This window comes from Lathyrus oleraceus, chromosome 1 (assembly GCF_024323335.1).
Source record: "Lathyrus oleraceus cultivar Zhongwan6 chromosome 1, CAAS_Psat_ZW6_1.0, whole genome shotgun sequence".
Taxonomy (NCBI): Eukaryota; Viridiplantae; Streptophyta; class Magnoliopsida; order Fabales; family Fabaceae; genus Lathyrus; species Lathyrus oleraceus.
In genome coordinates, this window is record NC_066579.1 from 303,177,573 (window position 1) to 303,203,190 (window position 25,618).

The window sequence follows — 25,618 nt, forward strand, 5'->3', positions numbered from 1 at the left end:
AAAATTGATGAGAATATTTTTCATAGATCCATCATCATTCAAATAGGTTAAGAAAATATTTTTGTATTTTTTGGATATCAAAAACTATTTAAAATGAATTAAAAATAACCAGAAAAGAGAAAATTCACAAAAAATATCAAATGATGAAATAAAAAATATTAAAAATCACTTTTAGAAACTAGAATTAAAAAGAGAAATAATGCAATTGGTCCCATATTTTTGAGATAAAAAATGAAAGAGTTATGAATTTTTGAAATAAAATGGAATTAAAGAAAATAAAATGGAATTAAAGAAAATAAAATCAGAAATTAAGAAAATAGAAAAAAGGAGAGGCGTCAGATCTAAGCTCATTAATTGAGCTGGCACATCCAAAGGGTGAGAGACACGCGCGTACCATAGGCCTTGGTCAAATGAGACACACACAGCATTATCAAAAGTCATAACAATGGAAGGCAGGGATTCAATCTGGAAATCACAAGCAATGGCCCAAATTCAATCTGGCATGGTGGACGGTGGTGTACACCACAGTCTTCTCCGGCGAGCATGAAGATTCCGGCCAAAGTTGCAGGTTCAAAAATCTTAATGAAAACGAGCGATCCTCATATCATTGGAAAGTTGGGGTGATGTACATCACCCTTGTACCATCTATTTTCACTCTAGATCTCCATGGTAAGAGAAATCAGAGATTGAAAAATATGGTGTTCATGTTGAACTTCATGGATTTCAACAATTCAATGCTCAGAACAATTGCCTCTATGAAGAGGACTTCAGACAACACAACAATAGCAAGAAATGAGCAATGTATAATGAGATTCGAAGAGATCAAGGTTTGAAGTAAACCTCTGAACTGGAGAACTTAGGAGCACGAATTCTTGATGTTCAAGCTTGCAGTGTGATCTCTGGATGAAGTGGATGAAGGCTAAGGAACTTTAGATCTGGATTTTCAATCGAGGAGATCAAAATTTATATCTGAAATTTGAGAGAAAATTGAGATTGTTCCTTTAGTGAGAGGTTGGGGAATCAATTCTGCAGGGGTTCAGGCACCTTCAGGTTGAGTTTTGAAGTGAGCAATGCCTTCTATTTATAGATGGAGTTGATGCAAAGTCATGAGGAATTCATGTGCATGAGAATTGGGTCCTCCATGCATGGGCCTGTACAGGCGCATGTGAGGCCCAAAACCTGGTGCAAATGAAAGCTGAACTTGTTTGGAGAAGGTTTGGACATGTGATTTGCAAGGCAATGGCTTGTGCATGAAGTTTCATCATGAATTGCATAATTGTGCCTAAAACTTCATCTCTTCGAAAATGCCAATTAGAAAATCCAAACATAAGCATATGGGTAATGATTGGAAAGGTCTTGACATATGGAACAAATGTTATTTTGGCCAAAAACTCATTTGAAGTGTGGAAATTTATGAAAACGGGCCATGAATTTGATAGTGCAAAACATGCCTTTGAGAATTTTGTCAAATTGGTCCAACTTCAAGCCCTTCTATTTTGATGATAAAAGCCTCAAATGAAACAACTTCCAACACCAAAGTTGTATATCTTTTCAAGATAATCAATATGGACTTAAATTTTGCATAATTTGGATTTTTGATGAAGAAGTTATGAGCACTTGAAGTTGGACTTTTTTGCCTTTCAATGCATTTGGTCCAAAGTGACCTATAATGTTTTGCATTATCACATGTATTTCGTTTGATATTTTGGAATTTTGTTAAACATAACATTTAAAGTAGACACAATAATATTTCCAATTCATTTGATCCCACCTCAAAATCATAAAAAATGAATGAGTTATGTTCTTGGGAAGTTGACCCAAAATTAGGGTTTCAGTCAAAATGACCTATAATGTCTTGGAATGGGAGATGACCTTCCAAGCTTCAAATAAATTTTTTATGAACATGAAAGTTGTTCATATTGTCTTTAAGAACATTTTTGCTTTTGGGACCATATCCATTTGACCAACACATAAAAAGTTAGGTCTCAGTGCATTTCAAAATAGTAAGATGAATTGACTGATCAACTTCTCAAGTCCACAACTCATATCTTGATGAATGGATGATTGAGGACACTCAAATAAGTTGAAATGTGCATAAAATTATGAATTAAAGAACTTCCCTTGATTGTATTTGACCATGGGCTGAGGTTGCTTCGTTAGCAAGGCATTGTGGGTGATCAGATGAAATAGGGTTTCCTTGAGGAACAAACCCCAAACCCTTTGACTTGCTTTGATCAAAATGATGAATTAAGATGCTAGGGAGGCATATTTGATGGATGAGAGCTTTGGGAATCATTACCATGCTTGCCTTCATCTTCTCTTGGCCATATCACTGCACAAAGGATCACCTAGAAGCTTTGGACCTTGTGATTGCTCAAGCTACAAACAAGAAATGTTAGTGACATATTTTTGTGCTTTTGGTTAGTAAATAAAATGAGAAAAGAAATAATATATAATTCAAGCATGCTTGGTGATCTCAAACCACTCACAAGAGATCCCATCCAAAGGCAAAGGGAACCAAGATGCTCATGATCCTTGAGGCTATGCAAATGAAATGTTATGATGCCATGAGGGATCTTAGGGTCAAAATTGGGGTCTTACAAATGCCCCTATTTAAGGTCGTTCTAGCCGGAGAAGTGAAGGTTAAAATCTTCGTCTCGACGAGGTAGAATGGGCTTAAATAATAACAAATAGACGAATTTTGGTCCCTAAGAGACCTCATGATGCAGATGTATGTATGCAAAAGGGTAGTACTCTGTGGGGATATGTGTCCACAAAGAAGAAAAGAAACCAGGAATAACCGAAAATCCACTGGAGTAACATACTTACAGATGGGACAGAGACTCTAGGGATTCTACTGGGGAGTAAAGGGATAAAAATGCATGAGCAGGTCACGGCTCGAAACTTGCTGAGAGACACGAAGGAAATCCATAAAATAAATCAATGGAAGAACTCGAGCTGACTCAAAGATGCATGTATTGGGGAATATGCCAATACAGCAAAAACTATCTGTAACGGATACTTCGGTTAAAAAATCCAGACTCAGGCTGGGAGAATCTACTAAGGGACTTCGTTGGGTAAACACCCAAACCAAAATTCCTCTAGGGAAGCAACAGGATGAGGGTGAGAGAACAACATGCTCGGGAAGAATGAATATCTAAGACCGGTAAAAAGGTGAGAGATATCAAACATCCGAAAATCATCTAAGGAAGACCTAAAAAGGTAAACTTCGGCTCAGGAGAATCCGACTCCGCAAGGGGACAAAAAGTCATAATAGGGAGCAGGAGGAAGGAACACCAGGGATACCGGTTACTGGGCATATAATAGGTGACCAACCAAAGCGTGATTTGGGGAATATTCCCAAGACACTCATCATCCAAAAGAGGGCTAAAAGTAAACTCGATTATAGGATGGACATTCTATTCCAAAAAAAAAGGGATACGAATCTTACTCGACTGGGGAAGAGCAAAGGACTTCGACCAGAGAGTGCATGAGATATATTATCTATTACCGTCAGAACGTAGATAATATACCCGCATGGAAGATTATCCACAACCGGTTACTGGGTTAATAAAGGATAAATCGACCGACAAGGAAAAGGCATCGGGATACCGGATACTGGGTATATAATGATGACCAATCAAAGGGAGAAACGATCATTACCAATAAAGGGTAAATGAGGGATGACTTATTGGGGATAAATTACTTGATCAAAGCAATTATCCAAGAGATATATCACTGGTTATTGAGAGATATGCTCAAAAGGAAAAGGGGTGAAGGAATATCAATACCAAATATTGGATAAAGATAACCATCAAGGAGGGGATTACATCTACCGGATACTGGGTAGAAAACCACGGAAAAGTAACCGTCATCGATTAGGATGAACAAAAGGTTAACTATGCAAGGGGATGAAATAGGTTTACAACTACCGATATAAAGGTAGAAGACCACATACTCCGCCCGGGATAAGATGAACGATCACTGGTTACTAAGCAATTGTTCATCTACACCTCAGGGGAATGCAGGAAACAGTCACAAGAAGCCAATCTAGGATCAAACTAGAGAGGCAAGTTGAATCAAGACTCATCCCAATGAGGATATAACTCAATGGGGAATTCCATCCCAATATATATGTTGGAAGGAAACATAAACAACCACCATCCACGAGGACATATCTCGGTGGGGAATATGGAAGGAAGGATAAACACTTTCTGCTTATGGGGCTGACTCTATATGGGGAGATCAGACACCGACATCTGCTTGGGGAAATGTATTACCAACTAGCAGGAGATATCAAGCAAATATACATGGCAAAGAATGCAACATGAATACTAGAATGTTATCACTATGCATGGTTTATGTATGATGAATGCTGACAAACAGACATTTCTAACACAAACAAGTCCACGATCAAGGAACGAACATCCGGTACTACATCTCAAGAGAGAAAGCCAGGCTCAGTGGAAGATATCCAATCTGATGAGGGCAAAATATACCAGGAAATAAAAGATCTCTGCAGGGGAATGAGCATCGTTCATTCCAACTGGGGGCAAAGTCGTTGCATGGATGAACTCTAACGTAGAAGCAACTCTACCGGGGAAGTTATCAAAGAGGAGGATGGATCTCTGGAAAGGAGTAACCATAAACCAGAAGCTTCCAAAGATCACCCGATACTGTCCTGCCAATGAGGTCATATATGCTGAGGAGGGAGAGATGAATAATCTTACCCAACACTCTTCTCGAGAGAAAGAACCACAGCAGGCTCCGGAGGAAGAGGGCACAAACATGCCAGGAATATGAACAAGTGACTTACCCTGTCAAGAATCTTACCATCTTTGGGAGAGCACTGAAGACATCCCCAGTATCCCTTCATCATTGTGAATGTTCACTTTGTTTAAAAACAAATCATGAAAAATTTGATTAAAAGAATGATATTTTTTTCAATTAAATCATGCAAAACATTTGTTGAATGGAAACAAGTAAGAGTGCAAATAATTGGATAAAGGCTCAAATTTATTTGATGGAATGGTAGTCTGCAAATGGCGAGACTCCATAGATTTTCACAAAATTTGAATTTGGTGATATATATTGGAAAAGGGCTACATTGAACATAACAACCATTTCTCCATCAATTCTGAATCCAATGTATTTGAAGCTTTGGGTTGATGATGAATGAGCGAGAATCTCTGGTGGATAACGGTTGTAGAACAAAGTCTTGTCAGGATGCAGTTACTTGCCAAATCCCTATTTCTTTGCCTAGATTGCCTCAGGAGTACTCAATCTAGCGGGATACATATATTCATTTTTTTTATGTCTCTAACTTTTGCCCGGATCACCCTTTCAGGTTTTTAATCCACCGATACGCTCATTTTTGCCTAAGTCGCCCTTTCGGGTTTTCAACTTAGCGAGCTATTCTATTTTTATTTTTTTAGGCGAAGTATTTCTTGACTGCATCTGAATTCACAGGACGAGTGAAATCCTCCCCATCCATAGTTGTAAGTATCAATGCACCGCCTGAAAAGGCTCTCTTAACAACATATGGGCATTCATAGTTTGGAGTCCACTTGCCCCTGGAATCGGGCGCGAAAGACAAGACTTTCTTGAGCACAAGGTCACCTTCCCGGAACACACGAGGCTTGACCTTCTTATCAAAAGCTTTCTTCATCCTTTGTTGATATAATTGGCCATGGCACATGGCAGTCAATCTCTTTTCTTCTATCAAATTCAGCTGGTCATAGAGACTCTGAACCCATTCAGCATCAGTCAGCTTGGCTTCCATCAAGACTCTCATCGATGGGATCTCCACCTCTACTGAGAGCACAACCTTCATGCCATATACGAGAAAAAAAGGGATTGCCCCTGTTGAAGTGCGGACAGACGTACGATATCCATGTAAAGCAAATGGCAGCATCTCATGCCAATCCTTGTACGTGACAACCATCTTTTGTATAGTTTTCTTGATATTCTTATTAGCAGCTTCAACATCCCCATTCATCTTGGGTCTGTAGGGAGAAGAATTATGATGTGCAATCTTGAACTCGCTACACAGCTCTTCCATCATCTTGTTGTTCAAGTTAGATCCATTATTGGTAATGATCTTATCTGGCACACCATATCGACATATGAGTTGATTCTTGATAAACCTCACGACCACCTGCCTGGTCACATTCGCATATGATGTCGCTTCAACCCATTTGGTGAAGTAATCAATTGCTACGAGAATAAATCTGTGACCATTAGACGCTTTCGGCTCTATCATGCCAATCATGTCGATTCCCCACATGGAGAAGGGCCATGGTGACGAAATCACATTCAGAAGTGTCGGAGGAATATGAATCTTATCCACATAAATCTGACACTTATGGCATTTCTTCACATATTTGCAGCAGTCATACTCCATTGTCAGCCAATAGTAGCCTGCTCTTAACATCTTTCTAGCCATGGCATGTCCATTGGAATGAGTACCAAATGAACCCTCATGGACCTCAGTCATTAACAGGTCTGCTTCGTGTCTATCCACGCATCTGAGCAACACCATGTCAAAATTTCTCTTATAAAACACATCACCATTGAGGTAGAAACTTCCTGATAATCTCCTCAAAGTCTTCCTATCTTTCACAGATGCCCTAGGCGGGTAAATCTGACTTTGGAGAAAGCATTTGATATCATAATACCATGGCTTATCATCTTTCACCTCCTCTACTGCAAATACATGAGCTGGTTTGTCCAAGCGCATCACGGTGATATTGGGAACTTCGTTCCAGAGTCTTACCACAATCATCGAAGCGAGCGTAGCGAGAGCATCTGCCATCTGATTCTCATCTCGAGGAATATGATGGAAGTCAACCTCAGTAAAGAACGTTGAAATCCTCCTCGCATAATCTCTATATGGAATGAGGCCAGGCTGATTCGTTTCCCATTCACCCTTAATCTGATTAACAACGAGGGCCGAATCACCATAAACATCGAGATGTTTGATCCTAAGATCAATGCACTCCTCCAATCCCATAATACAAGCTTCATACTTAGCCATATTATTCGTGCATTTGAAAGTTAACCTTGCTGTAAAAGGAAAATGTATGCCCTGAGGAGTAATAATCACTTCCCCAATACCATTTCCATATTGATTTACAGCGCCATCAAACACCATACTCCATCTGGAACCAGGCTCTGGCCCTTCATCGATCGTAGGCTCATCACAATCTTTCATTTTCAAATACAGAATCTCCTCATCTAGGAAGTCATACTGAACTGACTGATAATCCTCAATCGGCTGATGTGCCAAGTGGTCAGCCAAGATACTACCTTTAATAGCCTTCTGAGCTCGATACTCAATATCATACTCAGATAACAACATCTGCCAACGGGCAATCCTCCCTGTTAAAGCAGGCTTCTCGAAGATATACTTGATTGGATCCATTTTGGATATCAACCAAGTCGTATGATTCAACATATACTGGCGTAAGCGCGTAGCAGCCCAAGCCAAAGCACATCATGTCTTCTCAAGCATTGAGTATCGAGACTCACAATCAGTAAACTTCTTACTCAAATAGTAGATGACATACTCTTTCTTCCCTGATTCGTCCTGCTGACCAAGGACACAGCCCATTGAGTCTTCAAGAACTGTCAGATACATAATCAACGGTCTTCCTTCCACAGGTGGAGACAGAATCGGAGGCTCGGACAGATACTCTTTAATACTGTCAAAAGCTTTTTGGCAATCCTCGGTCCAATCATGGGACTGATCTTTCCGGAGGAGCTTGAATATCGGGGCACATGTGGCAGTCATGTGGGATATAAATCTAGAAATGTAATTCAAACGGCCAAGAAAACCTCGGACTTGCTTCTCAGTTTTGGGCGCAGGCATCTCTTGTATTGCTTTAACCTTTGTAGGATCAACCTCAATACCTCTTTCGCTAACAACGAAACCCCATAACTTGCCAGAGCGTACTCCAAATGTACACTTGTTAGGATTCAGACGAAGCTTGTACTTCCTCAAACGCTGAAAAAGCTTCAACAAGTGCTCTACATGTTCAACATCCGTTCTCGACTTAGCAATCATGTCATCAACATAGACCTCGATCTCCTTGTTCATCATGTCGTGAAATAAGGAAGTCATGGCTCGTTGATACGTGGCTCCGGCGTTCTTCAAACCGAAGGGTATCACTCGATAACAGAATGTTCCCCAAGGTGTGATGAATGTTGTCTTCTCCATATCCTCGGGTGCCATTTTAATCTGATTATATCCGGAAAATCCGTCCATAAATGAGAAGACCTTGAATTTAGTTGTATTATCTACCAACATATCAATATGTGGTAGTGGGAAATCATCTTTCGAACTAGCTTTATTCAAGTCTCTATAGTCCACACAGATCCGGACTTTTCCATCTTTCTTAGGCACGGGCACAATATTGGCCACCCATTGAGGATATGTGGAAGTCACCAGAAACCCCGCATCAATTTGCTTCTGAACTTCCTCCTTGATCTTCACTGCCATATCAGGATGAGTTCTTCTGAGTTTCTGCTTCACAGGCACGCACTCCGGCTTCAAAGGTAGGAAATGTTGCACAATATCAGTATCTAGACCAGGCATGTCTTCATATGACCAGGCAAAGACGTCAACATATTCTCGTAGCAACTCAATCAACCCCTTCTTAACATATTCTTCCAGGAGTGCTCCAATCTTCACTTCTCGCACACAAACTTCAGACCCCAAGTTGACTGTTTCCAGAGTCTCAAGATGCGGCTGAATGATCTTCTCTTCATGCTCAAGAAGACGGGTAATCTCGTTAGGAATCTCTTCAACATCATCTTCTTCCGCCTCAAATACAAGGAATTCAATGTTGGGAGGTGGTGTTGGATCATTATGTTTAATGGGTTTGATTAACCTGCATAATGATTTTGGATGTAAAAGAAGATTTAGAATTCAAGCAAAGAAAATCATTATGCAGATGAGAAAGATTGATTTTATTTTATCTTTAAAGGGTTTTATGTGATCACCAATTTCATGCAAAAAGCGAAAAGGGAAAATAATTGGAAAAACAAACATTTAACATGAATTTATTGAATGAAAACATCATTGTATTTATGCGCCAACAATGTCATCACTTCTCCTTTTGGCGTGGGAGAAGGGTTTTCAAACACAATGAACATTACTTTGACTTATGGATAACTGTTGGAATATCCAGAGCGACCCAATTATTGCAGACCCCTCCAGGGATAACGAAATTGCCAGAATCCTCTTCGTCCTCTTCCAAAATGGCAGCAGCCTCTTCGTCTCGACCGGTGTGTATGAAACCTCCACTCTTGAACAAACCTTGCTTGTTGAAGACCCCAGAAGAAAAACCTATGCCAGCCCGGGACTTGTTATCTTCCAACTCAATCATTTACCCCAAACCAGCAGTTGCACCATGCTCAATGGCCAACTTTGCATCTTTGTAGGAAGCAAATGAAGGAGTTTCTTTCTTAATAGGTTCAGTAATAGATAAAGCTTGGAAGGGTGTTCCAACTTCATCCTCAGCATCTATATAAGAGAAGGAAGACAAATGGCTTACCAGGAGAGCCTTTTCTCCCCCTACCACCACCAGCTTCTTATTCTTTACAAATTTCAGTTTTTGGTGTAGGGTGGACGTCACGGCGCCAACCTCGTGAATCCATGGTCTGCCTAGGAGACAGCTATACGATGGGTGAATATCCATAACCTGGAAGGTAATCTGGAAATCACTTGGTCCGATTTTGACTGGGAGATCAACCTCACCAATCATAGTTTTGCGAGACCCATCGAAAGCCTTCACAACTACTCCACTTTGCCTCATGGGAGGCCCTTGATATGACAACTTCACGAGAGTGGTCTCGGCAATACATTTAATGATGACCCAGTGTCTACCAGCACATTGGACATGGCGTCATCCTTGCAGGTCATAGATATATGTAATGCCAAGTTGTGGTCTCTTCCCTCCTCGGGGAGATCAGCATCACAAAAGCTCAAATTGTTACAAGCAGTGATGTTTGCAACAATACTATCAAATTGCCCTATCGTGACATCGTGATCCACGTACGCCACATCCAACACCTTCTGCAGAGCTTCTCGGTGTGGTTCTGAATTCAATAGTAGTGATAACATAGTTTTTTTGGATGGCGTTTGTAGAAGTTGGTCTACAACGTTGTACTCGCTTCTCTTGATGAGCCTCAGCATCTCATCACAATCTTCTTTCGTATTGCTACTCGGGCCAGCAGAAGCAAGAGTTTTCAACGTAGAGGAGGGCTTAGCAACAAGTGTCGGGTTCGGAGTGTTCACAGCATTCCCCATCGGGCGTTCGACAAAATCAGCATCAACACTTCCTCGAGCATCAACTTGAGGCTTCAACGGAGCTGAAAATACATGACCACTACGGGTCAAGCCGCTAACGTCAGCAATGTTTACGACAGATGAGGAAGGCAGGGACACCTCCTTCCCATTTTCCACTACTACAGCATTGTAGCGATAAGGAACCGCTTTCTCGGAGGAGTACCGTACAGGTCCAGCTGGCTTGATAGTCAGAGCTGGAGAAACCTTCTGCTTGCTACCATCATACTTGATGACAACAGGCTCAGGTATCCGGAATACTGGAGAAATTACGTTGACTTCGGGAGCATCTTCGTCAACATTTTTGTTCTGAAGGATCTCAATGACTCCTTCGTCCAACATTTCTTGAACATCTCTGTGCACCTGGCGACATCCTCTCTGATTAATAGAGCATACTCGACATTTATCGTGGTCATGCTCATAATGACTATAATCACACAGCAAGCGATGCATCTCAACCAGTGATTGCCGGATATGGCTGACATATTTAACTTTGTACTTGCCAGGGCAGCCCTGGACCATATTGACAGATTTTCCATGCTCGGGAAATGGGTTCTTCTTTACATTCGGACCTACGTCCTCGAAAAACAAGATCTCGCTTCTCACAAGGTCTTGCACCTTGGTCTTCAGGGGATAACAGTTCTCTACGTCATGTCCGGGAGCACCGGAATGATACACACAATGAAGCTCAGGCTTGTACCACCACTGGGGGTTAGCAGGTACGGCGGGAGGGTCTCGCGGAGTGATTAACTTTCTATCGATCAAAGATGGATAGAGTTCAGCGTAAGTCATTGGGATTGGATCGAAAGTGATCCTCTTCCTCTCATAGCTGGTGCCTGCACTGTTGTTGTTATTTCGAGGTTGGTAGGCCTGCTGTTGTGGATGTTGTTGTTGTTGTTGATATTGCTGAGTTTGCGGTTGTTGATAATGTTGAGCTTCCCTGAAAACAGGTGTTATATGAGCCACCTGATGCTGATTATTGACTGGGCGAGCAATCTTCCTCTTCACATAGGGTCTTCTCTTGACATGGGAAGACATAGCATGTGCCTCTCCCTCCTTCTTCTTCACAAAGCTTCCATATCTCTTTGCTGAAGAGTCTTCATCTCGAGTTAAGCGTCCTTCACGGACCCCCTCTTCCAATCTCATCTCCATATTCACCATCTCGGTGAAGTCTGAGGGAGCACTGGCTATCATTCTCTCGTAATAGAACGAGCTCAAGGTCTTCAAGAAGATCTTGGTCATCTCTTTCTCCTCTAGGGGTGGCACTATCTGAGCTGCCAATTCGCGCCACCTCTGGGCGTATTCTTTGAAGGTCTCTTTATCTTTTTGGGACATTGCCCTCAACTGGTCCCTATCAGGAGCCATATCCACATTATGTTTATATTGCTTGACGAAGGCCTCGCCAAGATCGTTGAAAGAGCGGATGTTCACACTATCCAGACCCATGTACCACCGGAGAGCGGCACCGGACAGACTGTCCTGGAAATAATGGATGAGCAGTTGATCATTATCAGTTTGTGTCGACATCTTGCGAGCATAAATCACAAGATGACTGAGAGGGCATGTGTTCCCCTTATACTTCTCAAAGTCAGGCACTTTGAATTTAATAGGGATCTTCACGTTGGGCACAAGGCACAACTCAGCAGCACTCTTACCAAAAAGGTCTTTCCCCCTCAAAGTCTTCAATTCCTTGCGAAGCTCAAGGAATTGATCTTTCATGTCGTCTATCTTCTCATAAACGTCTGGGCCCTCAGATGGCTCGGAGTGATAGATGGTATCTTCAACCCTTGGTAATGTGTGCACGACGGGAGGTGGCACTGAAAGGACCGGGCTAGATGCCGACAAAGAAGCAAGAGTTGGAGCAAAACCTTCTGGCATAAAATTGGCAGGCATTCCCCACGGGAACCCGGCTGGCATAGATGGCGCAAAGTGGGTTGTTGCAGCAGGCACATTAGAAGTTACAATCTTAGAAATGACCGTCCTCTGGGGAGGAGTTGCGGGTGTTGGAGAAGACTGGCTCTGAGCGGCCAAGAATGACTTCATCAGGGCAGTCAATCTGGCTACTTCCTCCTTCAGCTTGCGGTTCTCTTGTTCCAAATGATCCATCAGTCTCGAAGAGTTGGCTCTGGTGTAGTACCGGTGAGTCAGCTTGTCTTCTAAATGAAGAACACAGAGTTAGACCATAGGACAAGGAGTCTGGAGCAAAACCTGCTTATGCACATGATGCATGCAATACTTGTGCATATGATTTGTTTTTTATTTCAGAGGAACTTTAGAGTTCTATTTGAAAATTTTGGGAAATACTACATTTTATCACATATGGAAACATCTCATCAATAATATCTTGAAAATATATTTTTTACACCAAAGGAGAACAGCATTGGTAACCAAATATAAGCGAAAAGGAGAATGATCATCCTATGGATCTCTAGAAGCAATCATCTAAATCTCGAGAGACTGGAAGATAAGATGCATGAAGCCTCTTCACCTTCTCCTATAAGACCCCAATTTTGTCCCTAAGATCCCTCATGGAATCATAACATTGCATTTGCATTGCCTCAAGGATCATAAGCATCTTGGTTCCCTTTACCTCTGGGTGGGACCTCTTGTGAGTGGTTTGAGATCACCAAGCATGCTTGAATTGTATATTATTTCTTTTCTTATTTTGTTTACTAACCAAAAGCACAAAAATATGTCACTAACATTTCTTGTTTGTAGCTTGAGCAATCACAAAGTCAAGAGCTTTAAGGAGATCCTTTGTGTAGAGATATGGCCAAGTGAAGATGATAGAAAGCATGGTAATGGTTCCCAAAGCTCTCATCCATCAAATATTCCTCCCTATCATCTCAATTCATCATTTTGATCAAAGCAAGTCAAAGGGTTTGGGGTTTGTTCCCCAAGGAAACCCTAGTTCATCAGATCATCCACAATGCCTTGCTCTTGAAGCAACCTCAGCCCATAATCAAATACAATCAAGGGAAGTTCTTTAATTCATAATTTAATGCATATTTGAACTTATTTGAGTATACTCAATCATCAATTCATCAAGATATGAGTCATGGACTTGAGAAGTTGATCAGTCAATTCATCTGACTATTTTGAAATGTACTGAGACCTAACTTTTTATGTGTTGGTCAAATGAAGATAATCCCAAAATAAAAAATGTTCTTAAGGACAACATGAACAACTTTCATGTTCATAAAAAATTTATTTGAATCTTGGAAGATCATCTCCCATTCCAATACATTATAGGTCATTTTGACTGAAACCCTAATTTTGGGTCAACTTCCCAAGAACATAACTCATTCATTTTTTATGATTTTGATGTGGGATCAAATGAATTGGAAATCTTAAGATGTCTACTTCAAATTTTATGTTGAACAAAATTTCAAAATCTCAAAGGAAATACATGTGATAATGCAAAATATTATAGGTCACTTTGGACCAAATGCATTGAAAGTCAAAAAAGTCCAACTTCAACTGCCTATAACTCTTTCATAAAAAATCCAAATGATGAAACATTTAAGTCCATTGTGGTTTTCTTGAAAAGATATACAACTTTGATGTTGGAGGTTTTTTCATTTAAGGCTTGCATCATCAAAATAGAGGGGCTTGAACATTGGCCAAATTTGGAAACCTTGCCTTTGCATGTTTTGCACCTTACACTTTAAATTCAAAATTCACTAATTTCCATACTTCAAATGGATTTTTGTCCAACATAACATTTGTTCCTGACATCAAGACCTTTCCAACCATTACTGACATGCTCATGTTTGGATTTGGACAATGGCATTTTCGAAGAGTAGAAGTTTTAGGCATAATTGTGCATAACATGTTGGAACTTATTATACAAGCTTGTGCATTGCCAATTACACGTCCATTTCAGCTCAATTATGTCTCAGATTGCATTTGGCATTGAATTTGGGCCTTTTGAATGATCATGCAAGCCCATGCAAAGAGTGTCCATTTGCCACGCACACGGATTGGACCACACTTGCCTTGCCTCTCCATCTATAAATAAGAGCATCATTCCATTCAATTTTCATCCATGAATCAACCTGAAATGTTGTTGAACTGAAAACCAAACCTCTCACCAAAGGAACTATTTCATTTTCATTCAAGTTTTTCAGATCTGAAATTCAACTAAATCTGGTTGAATTTCTAGATCTAAAGTTCCTAGACCTCTCTCTCATAATCCATTGAAGCTCTGTTAGGCCAAAGGAAGCAAGGAAGCAAGCTCAGATCACCACAATTCAAAGGTTCTCTCCAACTGGTTTTTTCTTCAAAACTCACCATTTATTGATCTATTTGCTTGGATATTGTGTTGGCTGAAGTCCTCTTCATAGAGGCAATTGTTTTGAGTGCTCAATTGTTGAAATCCATGAAGTTCAGTATGAACACCACGATTTTCCTCTCCAATTTCTCTCTCTATGAGAATCTAGAGGAGAAACCAATGGTATAGGGATGATGTACATCAACCCAGCTTTTCAATGATATAAGGATCACTTCATTTGGTTAAGTTTTTGTTGTCTGCAACTTTGGCCGGAAAACATAAGCTCGCCGGAGAAGACGGTGGCGCTGGCCACCGTCCCCTTGCCAGATCAAATCTGGACCATTGGATTGAGTTTCCCATATCTAATCCTGGCCTTCGCTTGTTATGACTTATTGTAAATCCTGGTGTTTCGCTTTGACTTGGACGTATGGTGGAAGCGCGCGTCTGGAGCGTTTGATCAGCCACGTCAATTAATGAGGCTTGATCAAACGCTCCTGGTTTTTTTTATTTTTCTATTTTCTGATTTAATTTCTTTTATTTCTATTATTTTCAAAAATTCATATCTTCTTCATTTTAAATCCAAAAAATATGGCACCAATTGCATTCTTCTCCAAATAATTTCTAGTTTCTAGTTTCAATTTTTAATATTTTTTATTTTGTCATTTGATATTTTTTGTGAATTTTCTCTTTTCTGGTTATTTTTAATTCATTTTAAATAGTTTTTGATATTCAAAAAATACAAAAATATTTTCCTAACCTATTCGAATGATGATGGATCTATGAAAAATATTCTCATCAATTTTTAATTGATTTGAGATTTATTTGAGATTTTAGTTGAATTAGGTTATTTTTATTCATTTTTAATTGATTAAAAATAGTTTCTGACTTTTAAAAATGCTGAAATTTTTTGTCAAACCTTGTTTGACCTTGTTGAACTTAGGATAAATCACTTGGACCTTTCAAGGTTAATTTGAAGTGATTTTGAAGTTTGACCTTTCTTTTATTTTTAATTCAAGTTTATTTTAATATTTAAAATGCCAAAAATATTTTTCTTATCATTTGACCTCCAATCTTCATCCCATTTCTGGTTTCTCATTGTTTGACTTTGACTTTCAATGTCATTTGGTCAACACACATGGATTGGTACATTTTATTTCACCTTATGCACTTTATTCTTTCCATTTCCTTTTCCATTATTCATCTCTTTCTTCTTCTTCTTCTTTTTCTTTTTGATCAATGAGTTGAAGGTTGATAAATTAGCATTGATTAGGGAGACTTAATCTTCCTTGATTCAAATATAATTCATCTTGATCAATTGATCAAGTGAATGGCTTTGCATTAAGGATAGGTTGTTTCCTAAATCATGCAAAAGACTTAAACCAATACAAGATCAATCCTCTTTTTCTTTTGGCATGGCAAGTTGTTGGAACTTGGTTCACTAATCAAGACTTCTAACTTGTGTTGTTGCCTACATTATTATTGACCGGCCTCAGATAGTTGTGACTTCTACATAAGTCCAATTACGATTGCTTAACATAGCGCTAAATTTGCCTTATGGCACACTAACTACTAACACTAATCATTAACCATTAACATTTACTTTTTGCACTTTACTTTTATGCAATTTACTATTCTTGTACATATTATTCATTTGCTTTTTCCTTTGCTCACTTGAGCACATGTTTATGTTAATGCCATTTGCCTTTTGCTCACTTGAGCATATAATTGTGTATATATCGTTTGTGCTTGTGTTTGTCTGTTTGTTGTGAACCAAATGCAAAGAATTGGACAAAATGGACTTAGATTTTAGGACGTTACCAAAGCTAATGGAGTTGAAGAGTAACTAGGCCTCATGCCTTTAGAATGCTTAAATGTCAAAGAGCAACTAGGACTCATGCCTTTAGAATGCGTAAAGCTTGAAGATGAACATTGAACGGACCATATTCTAAACTCCCTCTTGTCCATTCTTTGATTGTTAATAGAACCTTTTGATGTGTGTGTTTCTTTGTGCTAGGGATTTCCACTTTAGCCAAATTGAGGAACCATTACCATGAGCTCCTAAGAGAGAGAGATTCAAGATACATTGAGGAGCCTCCCAAGAGTTCATGTGATTGTTGATTGCTTGAGTCTATGCTTATGTGATTGCTTATTCCAAAGGATGGGAGCTACTTGGATCATCCATATGATCTCAAGAGAGGAACTCCTTTTTGGGGTTTTGTTTCTTATCTCTCACCTTTTGCATTGCTTAGGATCTTAGCCATTCTTCTTCTTCCCTCCACTCCAACCCAAGCCAAAACTTTTGTGCAAACATTTAACAATTGTTTTCAACATAGAAACCTAAGCCTTATGCTTTTGATTTTCAAACTTTATTTTCATAACACTTATTTTGAATTGAACTTCTAAGTCAACTTTGACCATTTTGTATATCCTTTTCATTGGTAAATATAACCCATTCAAATGATTTTTGTGGTTTCAATGGCCACTCTCTTAATCAAAACTTTTTCATAACCTTTAGCTATTAGGTTTGAGTTATCCTTGTGGTAGATGTAATACTCACCTATATCCTTAGTGATGGACAATGAGTCTTCCATGCTTATTATAGGGTTAACCCCTCACTAGCATGTTGAAGTTATCCTCACATGGTGGATTTGTGGTTTTAGGTTGAGTTTTCTCCCTTGGATAACAAAAGACCTTAAGGCTTTTGGACCAATCAATCCACTCACTCATTTTGAGATTTTTACCCCGAACTACGAGGTTTTGATCCTAATCTTTTTTTAAGATGGTACGTAGGAAATGGGTTTATCCATCCAAACACAAATGTAAATAAACTTGTATATTCTCTTCTCATCTCTTCAATCATGTTTGCACAAACAAATTTTTTCACAAAAAAACAACAACCTTACAACAAGTATGAAAAGGGCTCCCTAGGAGTACCTAGGATGTTTTTGGTGCCTAACACTTTCCCATTGCATAACCAACCCCCTTACCCAGATCTCTGACTCTCTTTTACTAGTTTTTGATTTGATAAAATTTTTAGGTTTTTGTTCACTTTCTAACCATTCCTTTGGATAAATAGAAGTGCGGTGGCGACTCGACTTGTATGATTTACCTTGGATTTAGTCAATATCTCTAATGGTAACGAATACCCCGCTACACCTCCTCATAGGCTGCCTCCATATCTGTCTTCTCCTTGGCGAGTCGATCGTACTTCCTCTTCCAAAACCTGGAAGACTGAGGAAGTAGAGAAGTCCATGTATCATTAGGATCATCAATAACCTGATGCTCGAGAAACTCAATCAGAGCGTCCTTCTCCTTGATCTGCTGAAGCAACTCTTCTCGTTCACGGATCCAAGCACGTGAACGGTCTTCATCTCTCAACTCCTCTACTCCTTGGTCAGGGAGGGTTGAAGGCCCAGCCACAACCAAAGGTGTAGGTCTCGGATACTCGTAAGGCATAAGATACTCAGAAGCTCTCTTCCTAACCCAAGCAGTGTAAGGCTCCAAAGCGACACAATTCTTAGGACCCAACTCCTTCCTTCCTTTCTTATGAATCTTGCGCCAAGCGCGGACCATCCTACCCTTCAAGCCTTGGGGATCTTTACCCTCCTGAAAGAACACACCCTCTAATAGAATGTTATTGGGTTTATCCTTTAGGGGGAACTCAAGCTGACGACGTTCCAAAACAGGGTTGTAATTAATCCCACCACATGTACCAAGAAGAGGTACATTGGAGAATTCACCACAAGAGTCGATAATTTGCACGCCATCATACACGCGGTTGTACCAAGAGATATCATCATTAGTGAGAGACATAAGTCTCGTGGACCACCGTAGACATCCCTTGTTTTCCTTGAAGGCGACCGTCTGCGGTAAGTGAGAAATAAACCACTTATACAACAGAGGCAAACAGCACACAATGGCACCACCACCTTTTGCATTCCTCATATGCAAAGAAAAATAAGTGTCACCCAACAGAGTCGGAACGGGATTAAGAGTAGAGAAAATCCTAATAGCGTTCACATCCACAAACTTGTCGATGTTGGGGAACAACACTAACCCATAGATGAGAAGTACAAATATGGCCTCAAAGGCGTCCTCACTCATGGCCTTCCCATATACAGTAGCTTGAGCAATGAGGAACTCAGAAGGGAGACCTTGAATTCCACCTTTGGTAGTCATATGAGCACCAACCAGAGATTCATCTATATGCAACAGACCAGCAATCTCTCGGGAAGTAGGAATACTCTCTAAGCCACTGAACGGCAACTGATCTAGAATAGGTATACCTACAAGATAGGCATACTCCTCAAGCGTGGGCAAAAGCTGAAAATCCGGAAACGTGAAGGAATGGTACAAAGGATCATAAAACTGCACCAACACACTCATCAATCCTTCATCCACCTGAGTAGTCAGAAGAGGAAGAAGCTTCCCAAAACGAGCCTTGAAACCTAAGGGATCTAGTACATAGGATGTCAAATTCCTTAACTCTTTCAAATCTGGTTGTCTGAAGTTGTACTTCTTTGTATTTCTTCTGTCTTTCCATGTCTGAAAATTTGCAAATAGACCTTTTAAGTTCCTTGAAAATTTTCTTCATTATTGATGATATGAATGCAAATGGGTGCATGAATGCATGAATGCAACAATCACACTCAAGGGTCAAGCAAAGCACACCAAACAAAGGTCATGGGATGGATCATGGCATCCTTAATATCAATCATCCATTTTGGTGGATTATGGTTTACACCTTATCAACACCCAAGTTCCATTGATATTAAGGATACATGAACGGATCAACCACGAATCAAGGGTTTGTTGTAAGTCACGAGCATGGAGTCTCGGTTAAGAACCACCCAAAGGAAGTGTACTAGGGTTTAAACCTGCCAAGCATGCTCTACAAGAGGTTCCCATAGTCATCATCCCATCTTTCGGATATTATCGGAGAAACGACTACTCGTATTCCAAAAATATTCTCAAGAGAGACTCTTATGAGTGTAGTATCGTGTAACAATCGTATCAAATCTTACACTTGAACGACTTTCGCACTACATCCTAAAAATAGGCCAAGATGGGCTTGGTAAACTAAGGTCCATGGCTTCTAAGGTCTATATTGGAAAGATTAATGTCTAACCATAACTACTTGTATGACATTATTGATCCCAACATGACCTCCACCAAGTGAATGGACTTGCAAGTCAGCTTGCTAAGGAATAACTCCACACAAGTCAACAAGACTATGTCATTCTCCTATCCTAAGTGCACTCGAGTTCGGGTATAGAAATCATCTCACAAAGATCACCAAGCATACAAGGAATTAATATTCAAGCAATTCAATCATTACATACAATACAGTAATTCCAAATTGCACAAAAATATGTCACAGAGCAATATACACAATAATACAACACAATATGAAAAGTAGGCAAAACCCACTAGGAGCGATGTCCCCAGCAGAATCGCCACTTTTTTGTAGTGGGGTATTCGTTACCATTAGAGATATTGACTAAATCTAAGGTAAACCATACAAGTCGAGTCGCCACCGCACTTATATTTATCCAAAGGAATGGTTAGAAAGCGAACAAAAACCTAAAAAGTTTTATCGAATCAAAAACTAGTAAAAATGTCAGAGATCTGGGTAAGGGGGTTGGTTATGCAATGGGAAGGTTTTAAGCACCCAAAACATCCTAGGTACTCCTAGGGAGCCCTTTTCACATTGGTTGTAAGGTTGGTATTTTTGTGAAAATTTGTTTGTGCAAACATGATTGAAGAGATGAGAAGAGAATATACAAGTTTATTTACATTTTTTTGGATGGATGAACCCATTTCCTACGTACCATCTTAAAAAAGATTAGGATCAAAACCTCGTAGTTCGGGGTAAAAATCTCAAAATGAGTTGGTGAATTGATTGGTCCAAAAGCCTTAAGGTCTTTTGTTATCCAAGGGAGAAAACTCAACCCAAAACCACAAATCCACCATGTGAGGATAGCTTCAACATGCTAGTGAGGGGTTAACCCTATAATAAGCATGGAAGACTCATTGTCCATCACTAAGTATATAGGTGAGTATTATATCTACCTCAAGGATAACTCAAACCTAATAGCTAAAGGTTATGAAAAGTTTTTGATAAGGGGTGGCCATTGAAACCACAAAAAGTATTTTGAATGGGTTATATTTACCAATGAAAAGTATATACAAAATATGGTTAAAGTGGATTAAAGATTCAATTCAAAATAAGTGTTATGAAAAGGAAGTTTGAAAATCAAAAGCATAAGGCTTAGGTTTCTAATGTTGAAAACAAGTGTTAATGTTTGCACAAAAGTTTTGGCTTCGGTTAGAGTGGAGGGAAGAAGAAGAATGGCTAAAATCCTAAGCATACAAGAGGTAAGGAATAAGAAGCAAAACCACAAATGGAGTTCCTCTCTTGAGATCATATTGATGACCCAAGTAGCTCCCATCCTTTGGAATAAGCAATCACATAAGCATAAACTCAAGCAATCAACAATCAAATGAACTCTTGGAAAGCTCCTCAATGTATCTTGGGTCCCTCTCTCTTGGAAGCTCATGGCAACGGTTCCTCAATTTGGATCAAGTTGGAATCCCTAGCACAAGAACACACACATCAAAATATTCTAGCAAAACAAACAAGGAATGGACAAGAAGAGTTTAGAAGTTGGTCCTTTCAAGGTCATCTTCAAGCTTTAAGCATTCTAAAGGCATGAGGCAATTTTAAGCATTCTAAAGGCATGAGGCCTAGTTGATCTTTGACTCCAAATTAGCATAGGGAAGGTCCTAAATTCTAAGTCCATTTTTGTCCATTTCTTTGCATTTGGTCCACAACAATCAAAACAAAGCACAAGCACAAAAGTATATACACAATTATGTGCTCAAGTGGGCAAAAGGCAAATTGCATTAACATAAACATGTGCTCAAATGAGCAAAGGAAAAAAGCAAATGAATAATACGTACAAGAATAGTAAATTGCATAAAATTAAAGTGCAAAAAGTAAATGTTAATGGTTAATGGTTAGTGTTAGTAGTTAGTGAGCCATAAGGCAAATTTAGCGCTATATTAAGCAATCGTAATTGGACTTATGTAGAAGTCACAACTATATGAGGCCGGTCAATAATAATGTAGGCAACAACACAAGTTAGAAGTCTTGATTAGTGAACCAAGTTCCAACAACTTGCCATGCCAAAAAAGAAGAAGAGAATTGATCTTGTATTGGTTTAAGTCATTTGCATGATTTAGGAAGCAACCTATCCTTAATGCAAAGCCATTCATTTGATCAATTGATCAAGATGAATTAGATTTGAATCAAAGAAGATTAAGCCTCCCTAATCAATGCTAACTTATCAACCTTTAACTCATTGATCAAAAGGAAAAGAAGAAGAAGAAGGAGATTGATAATGGATAATGGATAATGAAAATGGAAAGAATAAAGTGCATTAAATGAAATGGAATGTACCAATCAACAAGTGTTGACCAATGACATTGAGGATCATGATCAAACACTCAAAAACAGAAGTGAGATGAAGATTGGAAGTCAAGAAGTGAACAAAATATTTTTGGCATTTTTAATAATTGAAAATAAACTTGAATTAAAATAATAAAGAAAGGTCAAACTTCAAAATCACTTCAAATCAACCTTGAAAGGTCCAAGTGATTTATCCCAAGTTCAACAAGGTCAAACAAAGCTTGACAAAAAATTTCAGCATTTTTAAAAGTCAGAAACTATTTTTAATCAATAAAAAATGAATAAAAATAACCTAATTGAACTAAAATCTCAAATAAATCTCAAATCAATTGAAAAATTGATGAGAATATTTTTCATAGATCCATCATCATTCAAATAGGTTAAGAAAATATTTTTGTATTTTTTGGATATCAAAAACTATTTAAAATGAATTAAAAAAACCAGAAAAGAGAAAATTCACAAAAAATATTAAATGATGAAATAAAAAATATTAAAAATCACTTTTAGAAACTAGAATTAAAAAGAGAAATAATGCAATTGGTCCCATATTTTTTGGATAAAAAATGAAAGAGTTATGAATTTTTTAAATAAAATGGAATTAAAGAAATTAAGAAAATAGAAAAAAGGAGAGGCGTCAGATCTAAGCTCATTAATTGAGCTGGCACATCCAAAGGTGGAGAGACGCGCGCGTACCATTGGCCTTGGTCAAATGAGACACACACAACATTATCAAAAGTCATAACAATGGAAGGCAAGGATTCAATCTGGAAATCACAAGCAACGGCCCAGATTCAATCTGGCATGGTGGACGGTGGTGTACACCACCGTCTTCTCCGGCGAGCATGAAGATTTCGGCCAAAGTTGCAGGTTCAAAAATCTTAATAAAAACGAGCGATCCTCATATCATTGGAAAGCTGGGGTGATGTACATCACCCCTGTACCATCTATTTTCACTTTAGATCTCCATGGTAAAAGAAATCAGAGATTGAAAAATATGGTGTTCATGCTGAACTTCATGGATTTCAACAATTCAATGCTCAGAACAATTGCCTCTATGAAGAGGACTTCAGACAACACAACAATAGCAAGAAATAAGCAATGTATAATGAGATTCGAAGAGATCGAAGTTTGAAGTAAGCCTCTGAACAGGAGAACTTAGGAGCACGAATTCTTGATGTTCAAGCTTGCAGTGTGATCTCTGGATGAAGTGGATGAAGGCTAAGGAACTTTAGATCTGGAATTTCAATCGAGGAGATTAAAATTTATATCTGAAATTTGAGAGAAAATTGAGATTGTTCCTTTAGTGAGAGGTTGGGGAATCAATTCTGCCGGGGTTCAGGCGCCTTCAGGTTGAGTTTTGAAGTGAGCCAGGCCTTCTATTTATAGATGGAGCTGATGCAAAGTCATGAAGAATTCATGTGCATGAGAATTGGGTCCTCCATGCATGGGCCTGTACAGGCGCATGTGAGGCCCAAAACCTGGTGCAAATGAATGCTAAACTTGTTTGGAGAAGGTTTGGACGTGTGATTTGCAAGGCAATGGCTTGTGCATGAAGTTTCATCATGAATTGCATAATTGTGCCTAAAACTTCATCTCTTCGAAAATGCCAATTAGGAAATCCAAACATAAGCATATGGATAATGATTGGAAATGTCTTGACATAAGGAACAAATAATATATGTTGGCCAAAAACTCATTTAAAATGTGGAAATTTATGAAAACAAACCATGAAGTTCATAGTGCAAAACATGCCTTTGAGAATTTTGTCAAATTGGTCCAACTTCAAGCCCTTCTGTTTTGATGATTCAAGCCTCAAATGAAAAACCTTCCAACATTAAACTTGTAGATATTTTCAAGGAAATCAAGATGGATTTAAATTTTGCATCATTTGGATTTTTGATGAAGAAGTTATGAGCACTTGAAGTTGGACTTTTTTGCCTTTCAATGCATTTGATCCAAAATGACCTATAATGTTTTGCATTATCACATGTATTTATTTTGGGATTTTGTAATTTTGTTCAACATAAAATTTTAAGTAGACACAATAAGCTTTCCAATGCATTTGATCCCACCTCAAAATCATAAAAAATGAATGAGTTATGTTCCTGGGAAGTTGACCCAAAATTAGGGTTTCAGTCAAAATGACCTATAATGTCTTGGAATGGGAGATGACCTTCCAAGCTTCCAATCAATTTTTTATGAACATGAAAATTGTTCATATTGTCTTTAAGAACATTTTGCTTTTGGGACCATCTCCATTTGACCAACACATAAAACGTTAGGTCTCAGTGCATTTCAAAATAGTCAGATGAATTGACTGATCAACTTCTCAAGTCCACAACTCATATCTTGATGAATGGATGATTGAGGACACTAAAATAAGTTCAAATGTACATGAAATGATGAATTAAATAACTTCCCTTGATTGTATTTGACCATGGGCTGAGGTTGCTTCATTAGCAAGGCATTATGGGTGATCAGATGAAATAGGGTTTCCTTGAGGAACAAACCCCAAACCCTTTGACTTGATTTGATCAAAATGATGAATTGAGATTCTAGGGAGGCATATTTGATGGATGAGAGCTTTGGGAACCATTACCATGCTTGCCTTCATCTTCTCTTGGCCATATCACTGCACAAAGGATCACCTAGAAGCTTTGGACCTTGTGATTGCTCAAGCTACAAACAAGAAATGTTAGTGACATATGTTTGTGCTTTTGGTTAGTAAATAAAATGAGAAAAGCAATAATATATAATTCAAACATGCTTCGTGATCTCAAACCACTCACAAGAGATCCCACCCAAAGGCAAAGGGATCCAAGATGCTCGTGATCCTTGAGGCTATGCAAATGAAATGTTATGATGCCATGAGGGATCTTAGGGTCAAAATTGGGGTCTTATATGATGCTCATAACCATTCTTGGATCAATTCAGGGTTGTGATATTATTCATGAGGGTCTCAAACCCTAAATATGAACTTGGTAAATCAATGGAGATCATGCCCTATCTTTAAAAGAGTTAGGCAAATGCAAAGACATATTTTTGGTATTTTGGTTAGTAAAATTATAATATACAAGTATGATACAATCACATAGTTCTTGGTGATCTCTCCCAAAACAAACTCAATGAAAGAGGGGTAAGGAGGATGCCAAGGTATGATCCCAATGTTAATGCATATGATGAAATTTCATGAGGGATCTTAGGGTCAAAATTGGGGTCTTACACTAACCATCATATATGAATCCCTATTGTCTTTATATGTTAGTTTGATCAAGAAATTATCAAGAGTTTGGAGTTGGTTTGCCTTGGAAACCCTAATTCATCTAGGTATCTTGTGTAACTTATTCAATAAGTTTCTTCACCAATTGATCAAATATTTGAAGGTATACTTAAAATTCCATCATCTTATTCATATATGATCCTACATGAGTCCCAAAAGTCAAGAGAATGTCAAGCTAGCAAGTTGGTTCATGGTGGTTGACCATAGGAATTGATCTGATCAAAACTGGGGTTCCCTAGACCCTAT